Source organism: Schistocerca gregaria, chromosome 4 (assembly GCF_023897955.1).
Source record: "Schistocerca gregaria isolate iqSchGreg1 chromosome 4, iqSchGreg1.2, whole genome shotgun sequence".
NCBI lineage: Eukaryota > Metazoa > Arthropoda > Insecta > Orthoptera > Acrididae > Schistocerca > Schistocerca gregaria.
In genome coordinates this window covers 572,363,138-572,372,337 of record NC_064923.1, presented here as the reverse complement: position 1 = coordinate 572,372,337, position 9,200 = coordinate 572,363,138, and the positions used below count along the sequence as shown (strand labels likewise).

At 44.2% G+C, this 9,200-nt stretch overlaps 1 non-coding gene across 1 annotated transcript; it reads left to right on the top strand.

The window, feature by feature from the left end:
• The first annotated feature begins 6,358 nt into the window (after positions 1 to 6,358).
• Positions 6,359 to 6,433, top strand: Trnas-cga (transfer RNA serine (anticodon CGA)). The gene has a single exon. It is a non-coding gene; the product is annotated as a tRNA-Ser (tRNA).
• The last annotated feature ends 2,767 nt before the right edge of the window (positions 6,434 to 9,200 follow it).

Sequence of the window (9,200 nt, the reverse complement as noted above, 5' to 3'; positions counted from 1 at the left end):
TCGGGTGGACGACGGTTCAATCCCGCATCCGGCCATCCTGATTTATGTTTTCCGTGATTTCCCTAAATGCCGGGATGATTCCTTTGAAAGGGCACGGCCGGCTTCCTTCCCCGTCCTTCCCAAATCCGATGAGACTAATGACCTCGCAGTTTGGTCTCTTCCCCCAAACAACCCAACCCAGTGTCACCAGTAAGAAAAATTGTGCTTTAGGTCGCAAAAACGAGAAAATAAATACGCAGAAATAGCAGAAAAAAGGACGATTTAGCAGGGATATAATCGCTAATGTGTGGCAAATTTGGTGTTTTTCGGATATTTGCAAACGTACTAACGTACTATCAAGTCGTTTTGCAAGACTATCACTGCAAAAATGTACGTCAGGCTCTGTAATACTCTAAACTACCAAAAATCGAGTGCATCTGAACTGTGACACCTATCGCAAAGAAGAAGAATGTAATATCTTTTGCCCTAAAAAGTTACGTAGCTGGTTTATTCCCGGTATCAAATGGATATTGTTAAAATGTCTGCGCAACATATATAAATAATCCACGACACGTACGAAAAGAATCCGTCTGTACTAGGGATGTAGTGACATTCTAAATATACAGGGCGCTATGCGGACAAACACACGACGTCCCGAGAACAGGTGACCAGGCCGGCAATGTATGTTGACAACACAAAATCTGTTCTGCGCATGTGAATGCTCACTCTAGAGATATTTACTCCATGGTTTCACACAGCGAATTTCACGAAAGCATTACAAAGAAAATGAAACATGTATTGCAACTTTTGCCTACTAAATTAAGACTCTTGAAGGAAATCAATAAACCAAAACATAGTATTATTTCATATTACAGAACAAAACAAAACAAAATATTCTAAACCATCAAAGATATACACATAAAGCAAATGAAGTAAAAGAAACGAAAGAAGAAAAAGAAACAAATTTTTTCATAGTTAGCAATATCGATTCGTCGTGGATAGGAAAGAAGGGCAGAAAGTGAATTAATGTCAACAGTTCCGTGATATGATTGTTCTCATCAGATTCGGCAGTAAATGAACGCCGACAATGATAGTTCAGATATGCATGCTGATGTCACAAGCAAAAGAGAAAGAGATAGTGAACATATAGGAGGGTATTGAACGAGTAATTCAGTACATAAAGGGACATGAAAAGCTAATAATCATGGAGGATAAAACGCAGTTTAGGGTAAGGAATAGAAGAGAAGGTTACGGGAGATCGCGGGCCAGGCAATAGGAATGAGAGAGGAGGAACATTGAGTTTCTACAATAAAGTTCAGTTGGTAACAGCGAATAGCTGCTAAAGGGTTACTGGAGAAAGAGGTATACTGGGGAAAGATTAGTTGGATTACATCAGGGTCAGAACGAGATTCCGAAATCAGATATTAGACTGAAAGGCGTACCCAGGAGCAAGTATGGCGTCAGATCATGATTTAGTAATGATGAAGACTAGACTGGAATTCAAGAGAATCGTCTGGAAAATCAGTGTGGGAGGAAGTTGGATACTGATGTACTGAGGAATAAAGAGATGCGTTTTAAGTTCGCTAAGAATGTGGATACTGCGATTATTAATTTTCACAACACACAGTTTAGTTGAAAAGGAATCTACATATCGATGATAGGCAATGAAAACCTCCGTAACTGCATCTGTCTGGGAAAACTCGTAATTTCAGTAATCAATAACTCCGTGGCAGAAGAGAGATTTGGAAGTGCATGGAGTTCTCTAATCCGTCAATAACTAGGCTTCTACTATATAGTTGTACATGTAGCAGCTTTCTGTACCAGTCTATATTATTTTTTAAAACACCGCTTTTGCTTCACCTGCAGAATTTAACAAAATAGAGTTACGAGGCTTTCATTGCCTACCATCAATATGTAAAAAGGGCAAACACAAATGTTGGATACTCGGACAAAAGTACAAGAAAGGTAACTGCGAAAAAACTTTGGGTAACACAAGAAACACTTCACATGATCGCCGAAAGGAAGAAGTGCAAAAATGTTCATTGAGAAGTGGGAATACTTAGGAACAGCACGGCAGCCAAGGCGAATTGACTTCAGAAAAAAGGGAAAAAGTAGAAAAAAATGATCGTCCGGAGGACTGTCTCAGAAGGCAGAAAAGCCAAAACAAGCTTCGGTGAAATTAAAAGCAAGGGTAATAACATTGAGAATGCAATGGGAATTCCCTCTGTTGAACTCAAAGGAGAGAACGAATAGATGGAAGCAGTACATTGAAGGTCTCTATGAGATGTGATGATATGACAGAAGAAGAAACTGGAGTCGACAAGGAAGACAAAGGGGATACAATATTAGAGACATGTTCGTAAAAGAGAACTCCACACAATTCCGAAAGACAACAACGGCCAATAAGTGCGAAAACCATCGCACAATCAGCCTAACATCTCATGCACACAAGCTACTGACAGGAATAATACACAGAAAAAATGGAAGAGAAAACTGCGGATTTGTTAGACGACGATCAGATTGGCTTTAGGAAAGCTGAAGAAACCGGAGAGGCAGTGATGACTTTGCGCTTGACAACACAAGCAACAGTTAAGAGAAACCAAGATACGCTCAAAGGATTTGTATATCTGGAAAAAGCGTTCGACGCTGTGAAATGATGCAAGATATTCTAAATACTGAGAAAAATAGGAGTCAATTACAGGGAAAGATGGGTAACGTACAAGAAGCAAGAGGAAACAATAAGATTGTAAGACCTAGGACGAAGTGCACGGATTAAAAAGTGAGACAGGGATGCAGTGTTTCGCCCCTACTATTCAATTTCTACATCGAAAAGCAATGACAGAAATAAAAGAAAGTTTCAAAAGTGGGATTAGAATTCCAGGTTAAAGATTATTAATGGTTCAAAATGGTTCAAATGGCTCTGAGCACTATGGGACTTAACATCTATGGTCATCAGTCCCCTAGAACTTAGAACTACTTAAAATTAACTAACCTAAGGACGGCACACAACATCCAGTCATCACGAGGCAGAGAAAATCCCTGACCCCGCCGGGAATTGAACCCTGGTACCCGGGGATTATTAATGATAAGATTCGCTACTGAGAGTGAAAACAAAGAAGAATTACAGCATCTGTTGAATGGAATGAACAGTCCAACGAGTACAAAATATAGATCGAGAGTAAACCGGAAGAAGACAAAATTATTGAGAAATATCAGAAATGAGAATAGCGAGAAATTTAACATCTAAATTGGTGATCACGAAGTAGACGAAGTTAAGGAATTCTGCTACCTTTCAATCAAAGTAAACCTATGACAGAGGAAATACGGACATAAAAAACAGACTAGCACTGACAAACAGTGCATTACTGGGCAAGAGATGTCTACTTTTATAAAACAAAGGCCTTAACTTTAGGAATAAATGCATGAGAATCGACGTTTGGAGCACAGCAGTGTGTGGTAGTTAAACGTGGAGTGTGGGAAAACCGGAAAAGAAGAGAATCGAAGGATAGGAGATGTGGTGCTACCGAAGAATGTTGAAAATTAGGTGGACTGATTAAGGACGAGGAGGTTCTTCGCAGAATCAGTGAAGAAAGGAACATATGGAAAACGCTGAGAAGAAGAAGGGACAGAAAGATAGGACATGTGTTAAGGAATCAGGGATTAACCCCCATGGTACTAGAGGAAAATTTAGAAGATATAAACGGTAAGGGAGGACAGAGATTGAAATATATTCATTAACTAATTGAGAACGTAGGTACCAGTGCTACTCTAAAATGAAGAGGTTGCCGCAGCAGACGAATTCGTGATGGGCTGCATCAAACCAGAAGAAAAGGGGGGAAGGTCGTTCCACTATAAATGTGGTCATTAATGAAGGGTTCACACATCGAAAAAATCAAGAAACGCTGGACTAGGGTTTACTACTCAGAGCGTCTCTTAAATGTTAAAAAAGAAGTTAGTTGGACTGCTAGAAATCTTTAGCTGTCTCCGAACATTTTGTCCGAGGGCGTCTTTTTATTTTCTCTTACGGCAGTGCATTACTGAGAGAAGAAAGAGAACTTGATGCGGTGTCTTTTTAAACCGTTTAAACGGCATTATGGTACACTGTTTCTGTGTGTGTTTACAGAAGCGCGTCCTGATGAACATTAAGAAAAGAAAAAGCACACATTGCTCACTAAAAAGAAAATGTTTAGTTTAGAGAAGGTTCATTGTTTCACGATTCGGTATCTAGTGTTTCGTATTTTAACTGCGTCGCTGTGTGTGAACGAAGATATAAAAGAACGCAGGGCGCCCTTTCAGTGGCCGTCACAGCAGCGTTTCCTTTGCGAACGGAAGGTGGTGGGGGCACTGTACGAGAGCCGGTAGTCCCGCACTGTTTGCATGGCAAACGAGTTTTATTCTCGCTGTCCGCTTGCTGAATACGAGTTCTTAATTTAGAAAGGCAATTCATTCTGTCCAAATGTTTCACTACCGGATGCTTCCGAGGCTGAATATTGTGCTACGAATCGAATAAACTCCACATGCAGATAATTAAAATACACTCCTGGAAATGGAAAAAAGAACACATTGACATCGGTGTGTCAGACCCACCATACTTGCTCCGGACACTGCGAGAGGGCTGTACAAGCAATGATCACACGCACGGCACAGCGGACACACCAGGAACCGCGGTGTTGGCCGTCGAATAGCGCTAGCTGCGGAGCATTTGTGCACCGCCGCCGTCAGTGTCAGCCAGTTTGCCGTGGCATACGGAGCTCCATCGCAGTCTTTAACACTGGTAGCATGCTGCGACAGCGTGGACGTGAACCGTATGTGCAGTTGACGGACTTTGAGCGAGGGCGTATAGCGGGCATGTGGGAGGGCGGGTGGATGTACAGCCGAATTGCTCAACACGTGGGGCGTGAGGTCTCCACAGTACGTCGATGTTGTCGCCAGTGGTCGGCGGTAGGTGCACGTGCCCGTCGACCTGGAACCGGACCGCAGCGACGCACGGATGCACGCCAAGACCGTAGGATCCTACGCAGTGCCGTAGGGGACCGCACCGCCACTTCCCAGCAAATTAGGGACACTGTTGCTCCTGGGGTATCGGCGAGGACCATTCGCAACCGTCTCCATGAAGCTGGGCTACGGTCCCGCACACCGTTAGGCCGTCTTCCGCTCACGCCCCAACATCGTGCAGCCCGCCTCCAGTGGTGTCGCGACAGGCGTGAATGGAGGGACAAATGGAGACGTGTCGTCTTCAGCTATGAGAGTCGCTTCTGCCTTGGTGCCAATGATGGTCGTATGCGTGTTTGGCGCCGTGCAGGTGAGCGCCACAATCAGGACTGCATACGACCGAGGCACACAGGGCCAACACCCGGCATCATGGTGTGGGGAGCGATCTCCTAAACTGGCCGTACACCTCGTCGAGGGGACACTGAATAGTGCATGGTACATCCAAAGCGTCATCGAACCCATCGTTCTACCATTCCTAGACCGGCAAGGGAACTTGCTGTTCCAACAGGACAATGCACGTCCGCATGTATCCCGTGCCACCCAACGTGCTCTAGAAGGTGTAAGTCAACTACCCTGGCCAGCAAGATCTCCGGATCTGTCCCCCATTGAGCATGTTTGGGATTGGATGAAGCGTCGTCTCACGCGGTCTGCACGTCCAGCACGAACGCTGGTCCAACTGAGGCGCCAGGTGGAAATGGCATGGCAAGCCGTTCCACAGGACTACATCCAGCATCTCTATGATCGTCTCCATGGGAGAATAGCAGCCTGCATTGCTGCGAAAGGTGGATATACACTGTACTAGTGCCGACATTGTGCATGCTCTGTTGCCTGTGTCTATGTGCCTGTGGTTCTGTCAGTGTGATCATGTGATGTATCTGACCCCAGGAATGTGTCAATAAAGTTTCCCCTTCCTGGGACAATGAATTCACGGTGTTCTTATTTCAGTTTCCAGGAGTGTAGGTATAACGTCACAATCACGGCGCATATCCCCAGTATTCTCAATCTGTATCCATATACATGTCACGTACTCTACAGGGTGGGCAAGGAGACACGATCGGAAAGTATTCGTGTAACTTATACACTGAGCAGCCAAAGATACTGGTACACCTGCCTTCGTGTAGGGCCCCCGCGGGCGCGCAGAAGGGAGCAACACGACGTGGCATGGATTTGACTGTCTGAAGTAGTGCTGGAGGGAAATGACACTATGTATCTTGCAGGGCTGTCCATAAATCGGTGAGAGTACGAGAGGATGTAGATCTTTTCTGAATATCACGTTGCAAGGCATCTCAGATATGGTCAGTAATGAAACTCCCTGGCAGATTAAAACTGTGCGCCCGACCGAGACTCGAACTCGGGACCTTTGCCTGTGAGTGCCGGGCGTGAGTCGTGCTTCGGTAGCTCAGTTGGTAGAGCACTTGCCCGCGAAAGGCAAAGGTCCCGAGTTCGAGTCTCGGTCGGGCATACAGTTTTAATCTGCCAGGAAGTTTCATATCAGCGCACACTCCGCTGCAGAGTGAAAATCTCATTCTGGATGGTCAGTAATGTTCATGTCTGGGGTGCTTGGTGGACAGCGGAAGTTCTTTAACTCGGAAGAATTTTGCTGGAACCACTCTGTAGCAATTCTGGAAGAGTGGTGTGTCGCTGGCGCTACACAAGTCCGTCGTAATGCACAATGGACACGAATAGATGCAGGTGATCAGACAGGATGCTTACGTACATGTCACCTGTCAGAGTGGTATGTCGATGCATCAGGGGTTCCATATCCCTCCAACTGCACACGCCCCACACCGTTACAAAGCCTCTACCAGTTTGAACAGTTCCTTGATGACATGCAGGGTCCATGGATTCATGAGGTTATTTCCATACCCGCACACTTCCATCCGCTCGACACAATTAGAAACGAGACTCGTCCGACCAGGCAACAAGTTTCCATTCATCAACCGTCCAACGTCGTGCAGTCATCAAGGGTACACGAGTGGGCCTTCGGCTCCGAAAGCCCATATCGATGATGTTTCGTTGAATGGTTCGCACGCTGACACTTGTTGATGGCCCAGCATTGAAATCTGCAGCAATTTGTGGAAGGATTGCACTTCTGCCACGTTGAAAGAGTCTCTTCAGCCGTCGTTGGACCCGTTATTGCAGGATCTTTTTTCGGCCGCAGTGATGTCGCAGATTTGATGTTTTACCACATTCCTGATATTCACGGTATACTCGTGAAATGGTCGTACGGGAAAATCTCCACTTCATCGTTACCTCGGAGATGCTGTGTCCCATCGCTCGTACGCCGACTATAACACCACGTTCAAACTCACTCACTTCTTGATAACCCGCCATTGTAGCAGTAGTAACCGATCTGACAACTGCACCAGACGCTTGTTGTCTTGCATAAGCGTTGCCGTATTCTACCAGTTTACATATTTCTGTATTTAAATACCCATGCCTATACCAGTTTCTTTGGCGCTTTAGCGTAGTTTCGCATTTGCTTGTCCGTAGTACGTTACCTTCTGGTATAGGAACTCAAATTACAACAATGCAAGCGATAATCTCCAGGCGTCATATTACAACGGTGCAGGCGTCACTCCGTAAAAATACGGCATGTGGTCACTGTTGCCAACTCTGTCACACATATTTGGGCTAACCACCTTTCAAAATCTGCAAGAAATCGGCCAGAAAAAAATTTTTCTTTCAGGAAGTATAACACGTGAATTTAAATGGGACAATTCATTCCTTATGAAAACTGATATTTCAGTGACATCTTCTCTTCTTCCGCGGAATGTGTTAATGTTGAGGTTTCTCGGGTGTTGCTGCTAACGCCATTACTCTTGCCGTGGGCTTCGATACTCATGTGAAACATACCATATTTATTTTTTAAAGCATGGTAGTGCAGAAAATTCGAAACAGTTATAAATTTATGCAGTTATTTAATCATTTCGAATCTTATCTTTTATTTTCCAGAACTGTATCTTCAAATCGAAAGTTGTGACAGCAAGTTCCGAGACACTGAAGGCCAGCACGAATTGTCACTATATAATTGAGCATGGTGTTCCCCATCAGGTTCTTATACGACCTTTGACCTAGGCAGTACTAGAAGTATCTCAGCCAAACTTCAGAGCTCACTAAAAGGCTTCTGCTTACTTTCATCCTTATATTTTGAGATTTCAGATCAGAATCTAACCCTCGTCTCTTACATTCTCCCTTTCTAAGAAGTTGATTTTCTGCCACTGGAATTCTGGAGACAGGATGGTCTGTCTGATAGCTGTTTCCTAAGCTAAGGATGTGGTATTGTCCTTTATTCTTCCTAAACACTTCTCCGGTGCTATAAATGATACTTTGTGTAGCACTTCGACATTATTCAGGAGATGAGATGGGAGTTCACTGACAAGGCGTACAATAAAGTTTACAAACATTTTTCGACTTCCCATTTTAGTACCCACAGTCATTCTACAGCTGGTACATAAAATGCCTACTTTATTTTCAAAAGCGAAACCCAAATGTACTCACAGCCTGGAATGAAGAAAATTCTTGATATTTACAAAAAAAAAAGCAGATCGCCTAAACACCCTTTCACGATTACCATTTGTGCAAGCGTTCTGATTAAAAAAGTGAGAACTGCCAGTAGCTTGGTGGGGTCAGAAGATCTAGATTGGAGCGCCGTATTAACTACGTTGCACTCTCGCAGAACTGGTCGTAGAAATATGAAAAACAAATGTTGTTATTGTCTTCATACGTTTTATTTTACGTCAAATTACACACCTTTCAGCCGTCTAGTTTTCAAACTTATTTTATTTGTCAGCGTTTTACTACCATCTTCAGGACCCTGACCGCCGTGTAGGAAGTTTCTGCCTCGGTTCTGCTCAAAACAGGGGCCAGCAATACTGGTATTAGTAGACTTCTGCTTGCTATAGTTATCACTTCAACTATCTGCCGACTCAGGCTCCCCCCTGTTTTGCTCAGAACCGAGTTGGAATCTTCCTACACGGCTGTCAGGGGCCTGAAGATGAGTAGTAAAATGCGAAACTGGTAGACAAATAAAATAAGTTTGGAAACTAGACAGCTGAAAGGTGTTTAATTTGACATCCTGTATCGAACAGCGGAGTCCCCCAAGCATCCACAAAAAGGTAGACACACAAAGTTTTATGTGTCTGAGCGGATGGCTACCCTGAAGTACTCTGTTAGAGCCTCCCACTGATTAAGTATGCGTTCACAGATGGGCTCAATTGAGATCCGCC